Source organism: Frieseomelitta varia, unplaced genomic scaffold (assembly GCF_011392965.1).
Source record: "Frieseomelitta varia isolate USP_RPSP 00005682 unplaced genomic scaffold, Fvar_1.2 scaffold_443, whole genome shotgun sequence".
In the NCBI taxonomy this organism is placed as follows: Eukaryota; Metazoa; Arthropoda; class Insecta; order Hymenoptera; family Apidae; genus Frieseomelitta; species Frieseomelitta varia.
Genome location: NW_025110194.1, coordinates 729,180 through 749,527, shown reverse-complemented (window position 1 = coordinate 749,527; position 20,348 = coordinate 729,180). Strand labels below are relative to the sequence as shown.

At 40.8% G+C, this 20,348-nt stretch overlaps 1 long non-coding RNA gene across 1 annotated transcript in view; it reads left to right on the top strand.

The window, feature by feature from the left end:
* Positions 1 to 20,348, top strand: part of LOC122532245 — a 170,121-nt gene that overhangs the window by 101,797 nt on the left and 47,976 nt on the right. The window contains exon 3 of the long non-coding RNA XR_006307473.1: positions 18,961 to 19,028. This is a non-coding gene — a long non-coding RNA (uncharacterized LOC122532245). The remainder of the gene's footprint in view (positions 1 to 18,960; positions 19,029 to 20,348) is intronic.

Here is a 20,348-nt window from a genome sequence, read left to right as displayed (position 1 = left end):
AATACACCACCTCTCGTAAGGGTCCATTTTTGGTCCCGACTGTGGATACTTATGAGAACGCTACTGTATCAGTTTTGCAGCGTGACGCTTGTCACCACTCTTTCTATTGATGCCAATTCGCGCAATACACCACCTCTCGTAAGGATCTATTTTTGGTCCCGACTGTGGATACTTATGAGAACGCTACTGTATCAGTTTTTCAGCGCGACGATTCCACGAGGTTGGACTGTATGTTTGCTCGCTGACCGCGAAACTGTCTCATAAATATTGGCTAGCCGGTTGTCCTAGGGCAATCTTTGAAACTGTGGTAAAATCCGATCTATCATCCATCGGGTCTATCATCACGCAATTGTCCAAGTGTCCGGCCATTAACATTCAAAGTACAGGTCGTTTTCCGACCAATCACGTTCAAAAAGATTTTAGAGATTCTAAAGAATACTAAGCACAACAGGCTTTATGCGGATTCTTCTGCTTGATCTAGTATTTTTGAAAAGAGCCGAAAGAATGTCCAAAAGAAATACAGACTAGATCCAGGATTCAGGATTTAGAAATGTTTAACACGTCTTGCGCCAACAAATAGAATACTAAATTTCTTCACGCCGACAAGAATATTCCAATGCAAATTATGCATGTGTGTGTGTGTGTGTGTGTGTGTGTATATGTTTGGCTGTTTCACAAAGGCAGGAAAAGACCAGCAGGTGAAATGCTCGGCCGGCGCTAGCAATCGTAATACGCGGTGGGATGCGTACACAGGAAGATTGTAACGCGGACGAGTTACACGATTCGAGGCTTGTATTCTTTGCATATTTACGAACACGTGTAGACACTCTGTTAACCGTATGAACGCGAGATACGTAGTGTCCTTGCGTGCAATTTCTGCTCGCGTGTACACGCGTGCATACGTATGCACCGCGCGACGCTTTTCGCATGTTGTTTCATTAAAACGTATGTCGCATGTACATAGATCCGAGTGAATATCAGTTCCACGAGACACTTTGCTCGCGGATGTCGCGCGCGAGCTTTTGCAAACGCAGAAACTTTCGAAGTTTTTTTCTCTGTTCTTTCAACCTCTTGCGCTGGAATGACGTGCCACGCACGTCGAGAATTTTTTATCCCAAAATTGCAATATTTTCACAGTTTTAAATATATTTAAGTATAACCCAGGCAAAACAAACTATATATCAAATTTATTACTATACTTTATTATTTTATTAAAATTCTTATTTATTTTTTATTATTTTATTAAATTTACTACTATACTTTATTATTATTTTAATATTATTAAAATAAAATAAAGTATTAGTATTATTAAAATTTACTACTATACTTTATTATTATTTTAACATTATTATTCAAATTATGTATTAAATTTATTTATTATATTTATATATAATGAATGTATTACTTCTGAATAGTTTCTATCATAGCGACGAGTTCAAAAGAAAACAGTGAGCGACAAATTATTGTATACGATTTGGTCACTCGTTATGGTTCGCAATCAGTTGCCAGCGCAAGTGGTTAAAGAGGGAAATGCGGAACTCGAACGATGAAATCAAACGTTTGATAAGGCAGAAACGATCTCACGATTCGGCGAGAAGCAGACGGAACTTTTATTATTAGGAATTTCCAAGGATTGAAATTTAAGTTACGTTCCATTGCTTTTTCCTGGGCGGACGGTCCCAACGGTGGAAGCGAATGAAAATGTATGCTAAGTAGAGAAGTATGATAGAGCTGGGGAAACAGTAAACGGCGAGAACGGGTGGTACGGCGAAAGGAGGTTACAAAATCCGCAGTTGAATGTGTCTGTTGATTTTTCGAACATTAACGTTGAATTATGTCGTTTGAAACCGACCGTATTACTAAAATGTAAATAGCAGGGAACACTTGGCGTTTTGTAGTTTTAAAGGCGGCTTACATTTAACGCTTTAATACAGAATATGTTATTCATTTACGTAGAAAATATTACCAAAAATTATATTAGTCCGTCGTTTGGAACTACACTGAATATAAATAGCAGGGAGAACTTGACGTTTTGTGATTTTAAAAATGGCTCACATTCAATATTTTAATATAGAAAATATGTATTATTTGTTTGAGTACTGTTTACGCAGAAAATATTAGCAAAAATTATCGGTCTATTAATTTTTCACAGCAACCTCAGATTATATTGTTTGGAACCAACTAAATATAAATGGCAGGAGAAACTTTTGTATAATAGTTCCAAAGGCGGCTTACATTTAAAGTTTCAATGTACTCTTTTTACGTAGAAAATATTATTGAAATATTGTTAAAAATTAGAGTTGCATCTTGCACGTCATATTCGAGTGTGTACGGTGGAATTTTATTTTTTGGCTGTCTATGTATCAGAGAATCCCCTTCGAGGTCACGCAGTCTTAAGGGCCACACAGATCTAAAGCATTAGCTGGTAAGAATCCAGTAAGAGGGTTTACAGCGACCATATGGTACACCTGTATCCCTATAAAGTAAATCCAGCTAAGATGCTTTCTACTAAATCGAGAGCTCAACTCCTTTAAATCATGTATAAATCCGGCAACTCGAGAGCCTTCGTATTACCTCACGAATATTTATTATCAAAGAGAGATGCCGAAATTAATTTCAATAATAGCCGAGTAGATTTTAGTTGCGTTTCGAGTCTGGAATTTTCAATTCTGTCTAACTATTCTCTGGATCCGTTCGGTCTATTTTTTTTCTTTTTTTTTTTTTTTTTGCCCGAATAGAAATGAAATCTTGGAAGCGCAGCAGCGGAGATCCCGAATTTCCAGCGGAAATTGAAAAACGAATAATAGCCCTTCGCGTACCAGGTTAAATCGCCGGAACATCCTAATGGCTGTACAAAGAATAAAAATTCCCGGAACTACCGTAGAATCGAGATAAAGCACGAACGCTATCGAAACTGATCCCCTTTTCGTTAGACAGCTCAATAAACAGCTCTTTTACTAGAGAACGAGAGAACACTGTCCGCGAATTTCGAGTGATTTAATGGGACTCGCGCTTTTTTCAAAGAGAACAAGAGGCCAAACGTTGCAGTTTTTAACGAATACGCTAATTCTTACGCAGCTTTTCATAATTAGATCAGGGTCTCAAAATTATTTATTATTATTTTATATTTTTCCATTTCACTGTGTTATATTATATTTTTATACTTCTATATTTTATATAGTAAGATAAAAGTAATTTAGATAGTTAATTATATAATAATTAGTAAATTATATAATAATTAGTAAAATTATATAGTAAATATTTTTACATTACTGTACTGTATTTTATTCAAAAAAAAAAAAAAAAAAAAAAAAATCGACACGAAGTTTTTGCTTTTAAGACGAAAAGTAGCTTAACGTGGAGCTCGTGCAACGACAGAATAAAGTAGACATGGAGGGGGACTCTTCCCCTCTGACTCTGAAAGAGGGATACGGTTGGCTCGCGTTACCAATATTCTGCGATATTTTCGTCTGGAATTCGAATGGCGTAGCAGTAATGGACGTACGAACGGATCGAACACCCGACATAATTAAATCCGCACAACAGATCTCGACGGTTGTTGTTGCGGATCAGTCCTGTTCACGGACTGCGTTTCAGACATTTGGATGGCGAGATAAACGCCGCTGTAACGCGCGGACAGGTGAATACACGTACGCCCGCCGGGCATTGTCAATTTCGCGGATTCGGCCAATAACCTTTCGAGGAAAACATGATTCCATCGCGCGTGAAACTCGCCCGTTGTTCGAGCGTGCCGCGCGCTCGACGCTGTCGCCGCTTTGTCTCAAATCGCGTTATTGTTCGCATAGCGGCGAGTTCGCATTGTTGCAATTCGCGAGCTTGTGAACTTGAAATTCGACGAGACCTAGGTTGACGTTGAAGAACGGAACAAGTTGAGTTAAATATTGAGAAAAAAGCCTCCCTGCGAGTCTTCTTCGTGTTTGTAGAATATCGCGCGAAAGTTTGTACTCGCGAGGACTAACAAGTCAGGCTTCGAGGCGAATCTAATTTCGACGAGATATCAGAGGATGTTTAGTTAAGGTTGGAACTGTGTAGATTCATTGTCGATCACGTTCTCTACCAAAGTATCAACGTGAACGAAGCTTGTGTCAAATTAACGACAACCGCGAGCGGGCGGCTAAACGTTTTCTTTAAATTCTTGGAACCTGTTAAATGAATCTTAAATCATTCGGGCGGGTATATTTTACACGTCGAACGTTTGTTTCGTCGAGATACAGATAGGTTGCAGCGCCGAGTAAACTTTATGACGCCCGCTATAAATGTTTCATCGCGCGAAACGATAGAATATCGCGGCCGGTTCTCCATCTTCTTTCAACCCTCTATCGTTTCCTGTTGCCTTTAATTGCAAATTTTTGGATTAATTTATTAATTAACGGGGTCGTGCCGTGCCCCGCGACTGCCTGTTATTATTAAAACGACCTGGAATCCGGAGATTGGCAGAAGAGAATATTGAAAATTGAATAAATTGAGATTGAAAAAGTGAATAAAACGCACGAATGAAAGGAACATACTTCCTATTTGCGTGTCATTGTTTTTGCGCAGAGCTGACCGAGTTCAAGTGCTTTGAATTTATCGCGCGTTCGAAAATCATTTATAAAATTTCGTGCTCGCCCAATAATTTATTAAGATTTATTAAGCTTATTATAAATAGTGCCATATTTAGAATTAATAGATCGTTAATTGAAAGGTATATTCACACATAAGTGAATAATCGAAGGTAATAGAAATAAAACGCAAATGACATAGAGAACATGGTAAATTCAATGCTATAACTTCAATAGAGAGAGTATAAATACGGCGCCAAATCTCATTACTTATAGTATTCGTCAAAACAAGCAAAAAAGTCTTGGCATTTAAAACTATCGAAACGATCGAAATGATCAGTTTGTGACTTTTGTCAGGAATTTTATAGATGTGAAATAGCGTATTTTACAAAGATTTAAATCAGAGTCGGCTATTCAAATCCTGACTGCTAGCGCTATCCCCTCCACTGAGAGAAATCAGAAAAGTGGGGGCAAGGGCTCGCGGGCCGCCAGTTAGCCAGCTCTAATTTAAATGATTTAATGTCTCTGACTTGTGCTTTTAGACTTATAAGACGTTTCTGTCATCGAGTTTGCTTCTTTCTTTCGGTTGGTTCCAAATATTAACGAGGCAGAATCAATTCTGTTACAGGTTTAAAGTAGAGAAGGAAAATCTGATAATTCCAAGACTGATAGTTCTTGGATTCATTCGGGTTTATTAAGATTTTTTTTTTATTTGTTTCGATGTGTATTATACGCTCCTGTGGATACATACACCTCGGGACGTCCCTCTGTCTTTAATCCTCGGTTATTATTTACATCGTGCTCGAGTCGTTGCCGTTCGTTTTCCCGTTCGCCCGGCCGGAAAGATGTATCGCCATTTTCAAATGGATTACGTACATACATACCTACACAGTCGTACACGCCGGAGAGAACTGGTTCCGATCAGCTGGATAAACAGTGCATCCATATCTATCGGACGTCGGCGGAAGCACTCGGCGATCGTGTATCGCGGAGAGGGGCAAGGATCAAGTACCATTTCCTCGAGATTTAGACTAACAGCGACCGGGCGAGTGTCGTTTCCTCTTTCCGGACTGGGCGAACAATGTGTACAATTCCGACCTCGTAAATAGAGAAAGAGGGACGAGATTGTTCGAGTATTTTCTCCTATATCGCCGTGCTCGGTTTATCGCGTTCGGAGCTAGTTGCGCGTTAACAGACTAATTTCGGTCAATTCCAGCGAATCGAGTACGTAATTCCAAGAACTGAATCCCCCAAGGGAAAATCTCTTTTTCACCCACGCGCGAAATTGGCGCGTGGTGACGCGCTCGCGACAGCAAACGGGCAAACAAGGCGGAATTAAATGGAATTGTTTCGGAATTAAACTTTTACACGTTATGCTCGCGAATAATTAAACCTTTTCTCTTTGTCTCGCTTCCGCGACTCCCAAATGGATTGGCGTCGTTATTGCGCCGAAGCTCGTTACAGATTGCATTCCCCCCACCGTTCAAAGGGGGATTGTAATAAGATTTGCGCGGGAGATTCGATTTATAAATTCGATCCAGATCCCGCGGATTGCGTTTAACGATGTTTTGAAAGCGTCGGCGGCCGGTGGAAGCTTTATTTCAGAGGGACGAGAGATTGTTGAAAAACCTGTCGTCTTTGATTCTCGATCGTTTCGACGTTCGTTCGAATCCGCACGGATCCACTTCGAATTCCAAGAGGCTGCATTTCCACGAAAGAATCGCGCTTAACTCGATACAGTGATCCAGCTGCAGCTTCATTATTCGGCCTGCCAATCAAAAGTTCGAGCGAACGTTGAGAGGGAAACTTCCATTCTTTGACAACAATTTCATTTAACTAACTTTTTGCATAATATCCAATTACCAATGTCCGTAGACATTTAGTGTAGACAGAAGTGTAAAGAAAAAGAAAAGGAGAAAGCACGCAATATTTGTAACGTAATTTATAACTACAACTCGTGCTACATGCTTTTCGTTAAAAAAATCTTACTTTGTTTTTCAATGAAACTTTCACCATTTTCGGCATTCTTTTACGACTGATTTATTGGGTCGAGTAGAAAGTAATTTCGTATTTCCCAAGTAAATGTCGTTAACAGGAAGTATTTGTAACAATGAGTAACTCACTACATGTGTTTCTCTAAGAGGTTATGTGTTCCGTTTGGTACATTATATTCGATAATTTTTATTTGGCGATATTGTCAGTAACAAAACAAGCAGTATTCTAGGCATTTAACGCTTTCTTATTTCTGGAAAAGGAAAAGTGCAAAAAAATTGTTCAACAATATTCTTTTTTAATACGAAAATTCCGTCGTTTAATTTGACCTAAAAATACGACATTACTTAATTTACTCAACCCAATATTTTGTGCGTCGTCTAAACCAGAGACCGAATTGGTATTACGGATACCGGTAAAATACCGGTATTTTTAAGTTACTATTCGATTACGTTTGATGAAACCGAAATGGTGCGAATACCGGTATGATACTATCGAAACGATGCTAGGTCGGTAGATGTATTTCGGTATAATACCGGTAAATAAAATATTAATATATTAAAAAAGGAAAAGGAGACAACGATCAAATGTTTTTATAAAGCTGCCGATAGTAAATTTGATGACACTTATACACGTATCCTTTATTATTTCTAATACTAATTCATCGTTGTACAATATCAGCCACGATACTCTTACTTAATTTGAAAAGATGACCGATTTCTCGATACGTTTTTCCTTTTTTTACGGTGAAAAATGACTAATTGTCGTACATCGATAAATCGAAAGAGCGATTAATCGTAGAATGGAAGAATATTCCGCTAAATTACTTAAAAAAAATTACTAGAAACATGCCTAAGCATTTGCGATATATTATTGAAGTTAAGGGCTACCTAACGAAATATTAATTATTGTTTATGTTAACAATTTTCAGGTTCAAATATTGTAGTTCCACAAATGTCCGAATATTTTTGCCACGCTACATTTCGATATAGTTCAGTTTATTGTTTAACATTAAGAAAAGTACGTGGAATAAATAAATAAAATTTATGTTACTATAAACTATAATGAATGTTCTATTACATTATTAAAAAATTAGTCTAAATTTACTATTACAAACAATCGAAATCCACAACAATATTTTGAATAGCATGATGTCCGAATATTAATAAAAGTCATTGTACATAGAAAATGAAAAATCTGTTTTCGTCAGTAAAACGGCATCGTATCGGTATATATTTCGGTATTTTTACAATTGTGGACATCAAATACCAATAAAATACGTATGAAAATACCAGTATGACCGTTTTATACCGATATTAAAACCGATTTCCCAAATAGCGGTTATATTACGATAATATGGGAGCAAATACCGGTATAATACCTAAACCTCACAATATTTCGGTTTCAGTCTCTGGGTATAATACCTAAACCTCAAAATATTTCGATTTTCAGTCTCTGGTCTGAACAGTGTTGCAGTAAAACCTTCGTTAGATTGGAAGGTTTTTGGGAAGTTGGAGCTAATTTAAACTAAAAAATTGTCTGATTCTCCTTCTCTTTCCAATGTCCTCCGCGCAACTTGGAAGAACGTTCAACATCCAGCCGCGTGATAAATTTGAAGGCAAAGAATATATTAACGAAATTAAATAAATTGGAAATGAAACGCGAGTGGCGTTGAAACTTTTGACCGGCAGCGTATAAATCGAACGGCGTGTACGGCGGTGAGTGTGAAATAGCGGGAGCGAGAGAACAGAAGCGTGACCATGTCCCTTACCGATGGATCGCGTATCAGACCGCAAAATCAACTGACGCGTTCCGCCGTGACGCGTCCAGCTAGAATGCAAATCCTATCTTCGCTTCGGCGGCGAGTATTCGAGCGGTGGAAAATGGCCGCTGAAAGCTCGACAAATACAGGAAGTTAAAGACCGAATCGAGCTGTTCGATTGCCGGAAATCAAGTGACAGCCGGGCAACGAAACTTCGGGCCGCGAACAACGAAAGCTCTTGGCAAATCGAATCAGGTTAAACCTGCGTCTCGATCGGTTAATACGCGTCGATTCTTTTTTTTTTTTTTTCTTTTCTTCTTTCCTTTTTCCTTTTTTTTTTTTTCGTTTCTCTTTCCTCCTCTCCACCCTTCTTCCCTGTTTCTCTCCCATCCACGTTCGTCTCTCTCTCTCTCTCTCTCTCTCTTCTTTTTTCTCGGCGAGGTTCGCTCGGTCGTTTCCCCAGCCTCTCTCGTCGAACTTCCTATATTCCTCCCATCGATTTTCTTCGGGTCGCGCGATAGAAACTGGAGAGTCGAGATTCGATTAACATTCGAGCTCGCAAATGGCCGGCGAAAGAGCGATAATTCGATTATTGCCGGCTACCGGAATTTTCAGCGCGAAGAATGAGCGCGATAATGAAAAACAAATGGAAATTTAGGACGTCTCTGGACTCTGGCTGGCTTTTAAGGATATTGAACCTTCCGAACGCCCACCGGGGGGCGGGAGGGGGAGATCTAACGTGAATTTTAAAAAAAATTCCCGAAGAAATATGAATGTCTGCGTCGCGAATTACGTTTCAGGCGTTGCACGAGAGGCGAGAGAAATATTAGGCGAATCGTCAATTCGTCGGTTGGTCGATCGTCAAATGCCCGTGAACTCTATGTACCGACGCTTCTTGAAACGGGGAAAGATTTATACGTGTACTACGGTCGCGTCCAATTTTAAGATTGGGACCTCGAACTCGCGTAAGAGTGCGCGAGGGAGCAGCGAAATTCGGCTCGGGGTTGCACCTGTAGCCTGAATGTTTAAATACCCGTTTTTCGATGCACATATTAGACGAAGCTGGAAACGTGGCTCGTAGTTAATGCAATTTACGGGCTGTTCCACTTCTTTGTCAGCAGCGATGCATCTTCGAGGATACCTCCTTACGGGGTGAACAACGCGTAATAAGCTGGCAGTCTTTAAAGAAATAATTTACAAGGTGCTCGAAAGAGCGTAAGGGAGAATTTTTCGCGCGCAAAAACGCTGGTTGAGAAAGCTTCGTTTTCGAGAAGAGCTTAACTCCGCTTATTTGGTGTAAAAATAGAATTTTAAGAGTTTCGAGAAATTTTTAACTGCAGTGTGAACTCGATTACAGTTAAGTACCTCATACGATTCTTGTACTTTTTCAAAGAAAACGTTACATTTCTTTCTTCAAAAATTTCTTTCTTCATGTCACGAAGATTTTAAATTATTGTGATAATTTGTCAGATGAATCAACGCTAGCTGCGCTTATCGTTTGCTCGTGAATGTTTTTCAAACGTCTTTTTAGAGATAAAACGAACTTTTCATCAAAAAAAACAGTAGCGGAATAACCAAAATTGCTAAACTTAGAAATCTAGTCAATTTTCCAAAGAATTTCACAAAAAATTACGATTGTAAGTAACTTGGTTTATCATTGTAGAAAATATCGGAGGGGAGGGGGGGCGACAAATTTTCTGTTAAGAGAACTGTGATTTCTCAGCATTTACCCCAGAAACGTCGAATTTTTTATAGTCAACTTTTAACATTTTCTAACGCATGCGATGATGATTCAAATTATCCCACGTATCTGTAATCAACGATAATACACGGCGAGAGTGACATTTAATCGGGAAGTCCAATCCTTTTAGAAATCAGCTGCAAGCTGGTACATCGCGGAAACTCGCGTCGACGACAAGCCTTGCAAAAAAAATCGCGGCATTTTGGAAGCTAACCGAGAGTACGTGTTATCGTACCGTATATCGAGTAATTCTTGCTCGTCTAGGCATTTCATATGGACAGAGAGAGAGAGAGAGAGAGAGAAAGAGAGCTGAATGCTACATAGTGAAACGCGAGTAGAACGAAACACACACAAAAAAAAAAAGAAAAACGACAATCGTTGAGGTTAGCAAAAGAAGAAGGAAAAGTTGGAAAAGTTAGCGAAAAGAAGCTCAGTCAGATAAGCTAAGGAGGGCGATGGAAGAAGAGAGACAAGAAGCTGGAGTTGGGTAGAAAAAGTGTGCATTTAACGCTGGGGGGGGGAAAAAGAAACGGAGGGAGCTTGGCCGATAATCCTCTCGTTTATATTACTTTACCGGCGCACAGAGTTGCTTCTCTTCCTTTCCTTGCCTATCTCTCGCCCCCCTCCGTTCTGGCTCGCCCGTTGGCGACGCCAGCCACGAAATGACAATGGTCCCCCGGTTCTTTCATATTCCGTGGACCGACAAGACGAAACGAACCACGCTAACTTAGCCAACCAGTGCTAATGAAATTTCTGCCTTGGAACGCCAGTCGGCCGTTTCCTTTCAGCCGGTGCGAAAAGGAGAGCCGGCTACTCGGAACACCGGGCGCCATCTTGGAAATGTAACTGAGCGCCACGCACGGTCCTTGGGGCGTCTCTCTTTCTCTCTTTCCACTCTTGTTTCTTTCCGCTCTTGATGCGTTTGAATGAACAAAGTGAAGTGACGCGGACGAGGCTATGAACGTGTTTACAATTTCTTTTTCCTTTCGTTCTTGCAAGTACACATCTTCGAAGTATGTATCGACGATGTCGAGCAAGCCAGTTCCGCGAGAGAGAAACGAAAAGAAAGTTTATCCAGGAGCTTGGTGTGTGTATGTGTGTGTGTGTGTGTGTGTGTGTGTGTGTGTGTGTGTGTGTGTGTGTGTGTGTGTCGATACCGATCTCGTCTTCGGGGCGAGATTAATTTTCATGCAGCGTGTTCGACGATCGTTCAACGGCCTCTTAGATTTACAATGGCAGCCCCCCCCCCTCCCCCCGGTTCATAAATTCCGCGCATAACACGCCGCATCGCCTCCCCTCATTTTTCTATCTCGCTTTTCTTCCACCGACGTCGGACATTCGTGTTTTCATTTTCCTGGATTATCGAGAACTGATCGGATAAGGAAGTTATGAAGAGCGCAGGTGTTCGAGATTAGGAAGCTTCTCACTCTCTTTCACCCTGCTTTCCCCTCCCCCCTGCCACCTCTCCGCCGCGCGATAGCTTCACGTCGATCGGGAGGAATTCTCGCATTTTTTTTTTTTCCGAAGGAAAGATGAAACTCAGCCTGAAATCCAGCATATTTGGCAATTAATTCACAGTACATACCGGGTATATTATTCTACTCTTTATCATGTCATTAATAACAAATTAAAAAACGAACGTATTGAATGACCTAATAATTCCAGTGCTTGGTCTGCATTTTATTAGATGAATGTTATTAAAAAAATTGTGTAAACAACTTACATCAAAGATTGCTCATCTGTAAGTCGTGATCTAATAATTCGAATAATTATTGAACCATGCAGATGGTTATTTAATAATTATTTATAGATCTATTTAATAATTATAATTAATTTATTTTATTATATTTTACTTTTTATTGTATTATATGTAATATTATTTTAATATACAATATATACTTATATATAATTATTATATAATATAATTAATAACAATAATAATAATTCTTTATAGATCGATTCATCGATTACAACTCCACCTTGTCTTCTATCTCGAGAGGATCGTATTAGCGTGACGACATTTCGAGCAATTTCTTCTTCAGGCTCGCGTTCGCGGCGATCTCGCGGTTGGACTGAAAATTTCACGTTTGGCGAATGAAAATTTCACGCCGGCGAAATTCCCATCGATCGACGCGGCTCGCGTTGAAAACCCACCCCCGACCTCGCCGATTAGAGACCTAAGATTGCCGTTAACCGGCGTAATTAACTCGCCTTAACGAACCTGCAGCTCGGTGTTTACACGTTAACGCGCCGCGGAAATGATTATTATTACGCGGTGGCGGGATAACGGCGCTTGAATCGAGCGAAAAAGGAACTGGACAAACAGCTCGCGAAGTTTGCAAAGTTGATTGCGTAACAGAAAATTGCTTTTGCTTATTAAAACCGGGAAAGGATAATCGTTGCACGGTATTGATTGGATACCCGTGTTCCTCGAGACGACATTTCGAAACTTACAATTGCGCTGAATCGTAGGAAGTTCGCAGAGAAGAATTTGCGATCCGAGAAACTTGCAATCTTTTTCCCCGTGAAAGCAAACGACGTGCATTAAAGTCTGTTTCCGTGAGTAGCTGGCTACACGTGCACAAGTAATGTGCTCAACAATAATTCACAGTAATACAAGAAATAGGAAAATTCGAGAGTCGAGAAAGGCGTTGACTCGCATCTCTGATTCTAGTGTTCAATGCATGTGCATTTAATGGTTTGATTAAACATTAAGAGCTCGTTACGAACGAAATATCCTGTTGCAATAATATTAATATTAATGTTACAACTTGTTATTAATTATTGCGCGATATCAATATATTATTATATCAATATAATATATTATGTTATTAATTATCGCATCAACGTCAGAAAAGAAGCATTGGAAATGAGTTTACATTTTCTTCAAGTAGAACTGCAAGGAGATATTCCCACGTAAACAATTTTGCGTTAATCTCATTGAATTGTATTCTCACAATTTACGACGAGTTTTTTCTTTTATACGGCATGGCCATTTATTCGAATGAAACATAAAGTATTTCTTACGACTCGAAGATAAGCAACCTTTGATATTGACGATTATAGCTTTTCTAATAACACGTGGACTAAGCTCCGGAATTATGGTCATCTCATGAATTTGCTTTGTCTTTTATAATACTTACTTCTGACAAAATTTGAAACATACTTGTAGGTTCTATGAAAACTTTACAAATTTCTATATTATTACGTCATTTTATGAAAACTTGAAGATTTCGTTAACGCGGCGTTGATCTTCACGAAAAGATGTTGCAAAACTAACTAGATGCGACTGTAGAACAGACTCGCGGATGTAACATGACGCACAAATTTAAATTTAAGATCTTAATTTATAGCGCAGATTTGTAGGAAAATTGAAAAGAGTGGCGCGAGACCTCTGACGCAACGCAAACACCCTCGGTAGTGTTACCTAAATTCTATTTGATCCCTCGAAAATGTCGCGGAAGGAAAGTACATTACGTTTCATTTACCGCCGCCTAAATTATCGCGCGCGGGAAGTATCCACGGGATCCTCGAGAGTTGAAAGCAATTTTGAAAGTTTCTAAAAAAGACCAGGCGAGAATTTTCTCCTTCGCGTCTGGATAAAGGATAATTATCCTTTCGGGGGGGATTCAAAATGCTTCGCGCCCCTTTTTCTTTCTCTCGATCCTTCGAAAACCTTCGGTGCTCGGTGCACCGCGATAGCAGTGACAGCGTGTGCTTCTTTCCGCCTAATTCGTTTCGTTAAGGCAATCCTGGCGGACGAAAACGAAAAAAGAAGAGAAGAGAGGAGAGGAGAATCGCGAAACACGGTCGCGAAAAGTAAGAAGCGCGTGCAAACATGAAAGCACGCCAGAGTGGAAGAGAGGGAAGCGAGGAGGAAAAAATGGGCGAATAAAAGTCGGTCGTACGACGACACAGAGGATTCGCAACGCGAATTCTGAACTGAATCTTCTGTTTTTTTTTTTCTTCTTCTTCTATCTTCTCTCCTTTTTATTCATTTTCCCTTTAAAAACTCGGACGTAGTTGCGGCGTTAACTAGTGTTTCTTGCCCAGGGGGTGGGGGAGGGGGAGAGGGGAGGAATTTCTTCGCGAAATTGGACGTCGACTCGCAAATGGTTATTATCCCAACCTCGAAAATGTCCTCGTGGAATCTAATTGTTCAATTCCGGCGTTGAACCAACGGAATTATCGACAGTGGAATCTCGCGGTTTTTCTCGTGTCTTTCTCTTTCTTTTTCCTTTGTGAAAAGTGTCGTTGAAGATCGAAATTTTCGAAAACAGCCACGCCGGCAGCTACTTTGACAGCTATTTCAACGCCCGTTGACGAGTTTGCAACGTGCAGTTCGATGTATAAAGCTGTAACAGTTTGTTACCAAAAGCCAATTATACGTACAGCGGGTTCGATGGCTGCAGCGGGTTACTCGCGCGGGAAAATCCATAAGTGAAATCGATAAGCGGCTGAGAACGGGGCACGAAAAGGCAACGCACGCACGCACGCAATTATCGCGGTGAACGCGAGACGGTTTTTAATAATTCGCTGCCGCGTTTGAGCCCGCTCGAGCGAAACATCGCGCGGATCTAGGCTGCAAACATCGTCAAAGAAACGATGATGCACAAACATTTAAAGCAGAGGAATTTAGTAGATATTACCAGCGCGAATTTGTAACTCGCGTGCTTGGCGTATTAAAATCGCGCGAATTGGGTCGCTCTCCGACAGATTCCCCGCGAGTTTCTTCTTTTTTTAAGTTGAACCGAGATGCCAGAAATTTGTTTGAGAAAAAGGGGAAACGAGGTTCAACCGGTTCGAGAATTCTTTCTGTACGTATTTTACGTACAACACTTTTGTACAATTAGTACAATAATTCTGTTTGTAGACAAATGTCACGCAGATATATATATAATATCATAATTCTTTGTTTATTAATAACTTTTTACGGAATTATATAGTTCAAAACAATATGGAACGTGTAATGCGACAAGATGTTGCTTACACTTCTAGATTTTTCGTTTTCAGCACATATTTTGAGGTTTCCTTTTTAGTAGATGGAATGTTTCTTGTAAAATGTGCCAATTGCTAACGATATTGCTAATAAAAAAAATATTTGACCCGTATTTTTTTTTTATTGGCAATCGTCGATGTCGAAGGGGTGAAAACTATCCTCAAAGTTGGGAAACATATTTTTTCAAATATCTCGGAAATTATCGGAGATATCGTTTTCGTGTAAACTAATGAAATTAACGGCGAATTTAGTTACGTATGCCAAAAATATTTGCAAACTAACCTTTCGTTTCGGCAATATTTTTCACAAGTTTTCCCAAGTAAACGTTAATAAATTTTCTTGAATATTTGTTTACGAAAACTATATATTCAAGCACGAATTACGGATGAAATGATCTGAATCTTGGTTCTTCCATTACAAAAAAAATTCATTATTTTCAAATCTTTTTCTCTGTACGTGCAGAGCAGGGTGTATACTAGAACTGTTCTCTATTCGTAAGCTCTTTCCATTTTAAAATAATTACTAGGTAGAAATTACTGAGAAGTAATAACTTTACGTTTTGGGTTATATTGAAATGCACTTGAGGCTAAGAAAATGCACGTTGATGATTTAGAAAGATATCAATCAACAAAATTTCGTGTTAAATACCATTCGAATGATTATTTCCAACGCTATATCATTTTATTCGGAGCGATGGTGCTTCGTAAATAAATTGACGGTGGATGATACGAAAGAAGTTTGTCCAGATCAGTCAGAAGAATATTTATAGAATTGACGTTTGCTGGGTATTTGTCGACAATGGCATTTTCCAACGACGACTGTTGTCTCTGAGAAGAGAGCAGGGTATAATCCCTCCTTTCTTGGTGAACTCGCTGATCGCTCTTCGTCACGCTCGATCACATCCATCGTAAGACACTCGTAAAACTTCCACGCACGGAGTTCTGGCATTCTGCAATTAGCCGGCGTAATTGTGTTCCGAGAACGTTCCCCGCCAATGGACATAAACGCAGAGAGGCGCTGAAGTCTCCGAGCGTAACAAGGCTGCGAATGCGCGGCGATGAACGCGCGCCGGTTGCTTGACGAAGAGAAAATAGCGAAAGAAAGGCGGAGAAAGAGAGAAACGAAACGAAACGAAACGAAACGAAACGAAATAGACTGGACCGTGTTCAGGGCATACCGGCAGAAACCGGCGAAAACTTGTCGCGTCTGATCCCATCCGCTTTACACGGGCGAAAACCGGGTCAAGAAAATGCGGCGGAAAAATTCGTCGTCTCTCTGCCTACGTAGACACGGACAGGATTTTTCTCTTGGTGGAAGGCAGTGGAAAGTGGGCCGGGGCCGCCTCGTTATCGAATACTCACGTTCTATTTTCTTTTTCCTTCTGTCGGTGGCACGGGAGACACGAGGGTCGACGAGCGGAGCCACGGCGGAAGAGAAAAAGGAAGACTTGGGGAGGCGGGACGCAACCGGAGGGATCCGAGAGACCGAGAGACACGATCGCGCGTCGCTTCGAAAAATATTCTTCGGGGTTCTTCTCTTTGAAGAACCCCGCCACGAGAAATTCGAGGAACGAAAGAGAGGGCGCGAAGGCGAAAGAGGAGGAGGGTTGGCGAACGGTGGTTGAGTGTGGAGTGGAAAACGGCAGGGTAAGGAGCACAGAGGGAAGTCTAACAAGACGTTGCGATTTTAGATAAGACGGGCGGTTTGCTTATACCGCGGTTCTCTCTCGTCGAGGCCCTCGTCTAACCCAACAGCTTCATCACGCGCTTGATAAACGAGGCGGCTGGCCTCTGGTAGCTTGAGGGAAATCTAGCCGCCGCTCCCACTATATATCCGACTCATCCGGAGAAACATGGTGCTCACGTTGGTGTGGTCGATGGTCAGTGTAGCAACCGAGGCCACGCCGATAACACATCGTGCACACAGCGACGCGACGCAACCATAGTGGAGTCCCAGCTCGAGCTCCGTACAGCCAGCTAGCTGGTATATGCCTAGTTCCCTTCGTTCGTTCATTCGACTCCGAAACTCCGGGTTATGCCCGGATTCAGCCTCCTTTCCGTCCGAGCGTGTGCATGCACACGCGGTTGCATGCAGTTGCATGTCGGGATGCGCACTCGAACGAGTGAATGATGGATCGAATCGGGCCACCGTGTACGTAACCGAGCGTGCAACCGAGCGCGCCCTCGCAATGGCCATTCTATCGTTATCGCCCGACCGAGATAACGATACAGCTTGAGCTTCGCCGTTTCTTGGCCTATGTCAGCCAAGATGGAGCGTCTTACGTATGTACACGTGTACGTGTTTCTCTTTTCCTCTCTCTCTCTCTCTCTCTCTCTCTCTCTCTATTTCTCTCTGTTTGTTGGCATTCTTTCGTCGTTCTCGTGACATCGGACAGGAGGGAAGCTGCTGACGAGCATTGTTACGACGGACAGGGGAATGCTCTTCTTTCGTCTCGAGTGAAAATCCATATCGCGACCTTTCTCTCTCTCTCTCACGCTCGCGCGACGTACGCGCAGCTATACGCCCGAGTAGATCGCGGCTGTTGAATTCTTTGACCGGCTTATCGTCGCATCGTGTGGCTCGCGTGGCTCGCGTGGCTTCCGGGGGAGAGACGGCCGTCCATTCCGCGTCTTATCGCCGCTGCGGAAAGTCGAGCCAGATCCTCCTCCGCCATTCTCGCCAGAGGCCTACCTATTTCCCTAACCCTTCCTCTCGTTTTCCAACCCGCACGATCCAATCGACACACGTCCGACGCATCAGCCCGCGCGAGAGCTTCCTCCGAGGTCGAGTGCCGATCGAGAAACTACCCTATCGGGGACAAGCATGGAAATTTAGATCGACGGCGAAAGAAGAGATAGGGCTTGTCGTCTGCATTGTCGTGGACCTGTCGTCGATGCAATTCCTTGCTCAACCTCGGTGACTATAGTCACGCACGCTGTGCCCTACTGGCGACTATATAGTAATTGATTATAAACTTTTCAACATTGCTCTCGAAAAACTTCTTTTGCATCATCTGTCAGCAATTTGTTCACGAAGCGTCGTCACTTCAAATATAATGACATAGCGTTGGAAATTTCGTTGACACTAGAAACTACGATTGAAATGATCAATTTATAATTTTTTTTAGATTAATTTTGCGGATTTACAATTGATGTTACATTTCTTTAGAAACTCGAGTGGTAAATCTTTTCCTATTCCTTGTATTCTAATTTCTTTGATTCGATTTTTGTAAATTAGCCCCCTAGTTATATCTTTCCAAACGTGTGATATCATTTAAATTTGAAGCAACCATCAACGTGCATTGCAAGTTTGATGGAACAAGTATAATATACCAAAAATTCCAATTCTCTGGAAAAATAATATCCTCCGTCATTTTTTAAAAGATTTTCGTTAGAAGCAATAAGTCTTAGTTTACGTGAATTTAGGACTCATCTTCTGAAAATCTTTTCTTCTTCTTACGTCATTATTATAGCTTTCACGTGTTGTACCGTCATCAACACCAAATGTGTATTATACCATTATAATCATCAGCAAATTATGAAAAAAGAGGAGATGCCAGCTGTTGGCTAGATTTACGTACGACGTCCCATAAGAAGGGACAGTCGAGTGCAAAGGGTTAAATTTTTAAAATCTGAAAGGACAATCCTCTACCTACTTGCACCGTGGCGGATAATCCTTTATCGCGATGAAAACGTACATACGTTCGCGTCGTAACTGATTCGTACAATGGAACCTTACTCGCCATGCGAGTACTCGCGTAGTGGAAGCACACTCGCCAACGACACAGCCGTCTCGAAATGGTTGAAAAAGAAAAAAAAAGGAAAAAAGATACAAGAATCATTTTGAATGTTTCGTTCTGCCTCTGTTGAAATTTTATTGCTACATTGTAACGTGTCATTTTCAGGCGCAGACGAACGAGTAAGAAACACGGGACGAAAGTGGAGAGTTACTTTTCACCGTGGCGGAAATATGGTGAGTATCCTTGTTTATTGGCTCCGATAAATCGTTACAATTATAACGCGACCAATGATATAATGTCAATAAATTTCCCAAAGGAAATATCCGCTTTAAAGTTGTAGTGAAACGTTGCTTGAGATAATAAGGAACAATTCAGCAATTTGTTCATTCGATCAACGGCGTCATTGGTTTTCCAATATTCATTCGGTTCGCCGTTTCCATCGCGAGTCACTGCGTTTACGACTCGTAATCGCGTGAAATCGCGCGGAATATTGTTTGGCAAGGTTATGCGTTCGTTTCGACAAAAAAAAGAAAAAAAGAAAAAAAAATAGAGATTGCCGACTTCGAAATAAATTCGCGCGCGATCCACGTGGGGAAGAATTCGGGATTGGCTACAGAGATTGTCATCGATTTCGCTTCGAATTATTGAATATATCGAATTTTACCGTTTAATCGAACCGCGGCTGCCGTTACGAACGGTTTCGCAAATACGAATCTGCACTGTATTTATTTCATTAGAAATCAGGCCAACGTGTTCTTTTTTCTTTTTTTTTTTTTTTTTTCTTTTTAACGATTTCACGGACTTCTGACCTCTGCTTTTGCAGAGTTCGCCGATATTCACATGTTTTCTCGTTGAAGCTCGGCTCGTTACGCACGGCGGTAAATTTCGTTATTTTTCAAACGTCCAAACTTTTAAAGTCTTGCTTTAAACTACGCGAAAGGATGCCAACTTAAATATATATTTATCTTTTCAATTCCCGTCTTTGCCGTGTTTCTTTAAAGATACAGCTTCTTTAAAAAGCACGATAGCTTTCGATTTCAGGGACGAGCATAACTGTGACCAGTGACAGTCAAAAATTGTCGATAATTTAAAGCAATATAACTTCGTGAGAAAATTTCTGATTTGACAGCCAGCTCTTCTTAAAAATAATTTTATATCACAAAGATTTTTCCTTCGAAAATTGTAAAAATTCAAACGCACGTGAAAGTATTAAACAACTGTTTTTATTAAATCCGCCATAGTCTTGGAGATTGAAATTTTCCCTTTGCAACGAGCTCTTAAAATTCGCTGTACGATTTCTTTCTCGTGCTTGAAATGCTCAAGATCAAATGACGTTAAGATTTCTGGAATTCTTGTCATTTAACAACTTAATATTTAATGTCTGATAGAATGGTGAAAAAAATCGCAAGAAGATTGCAACCGTAAAAGAAAATTCCAATCTTTGAAATCATTACGAGCAATGTTTCTTTTAAGTATCCTCACTTTTTCTTTCTCTGTGCTCGAAAAAAGGACGGACTCGCGACCAGAGATTTCGTGCTGAAGAGACAATTATG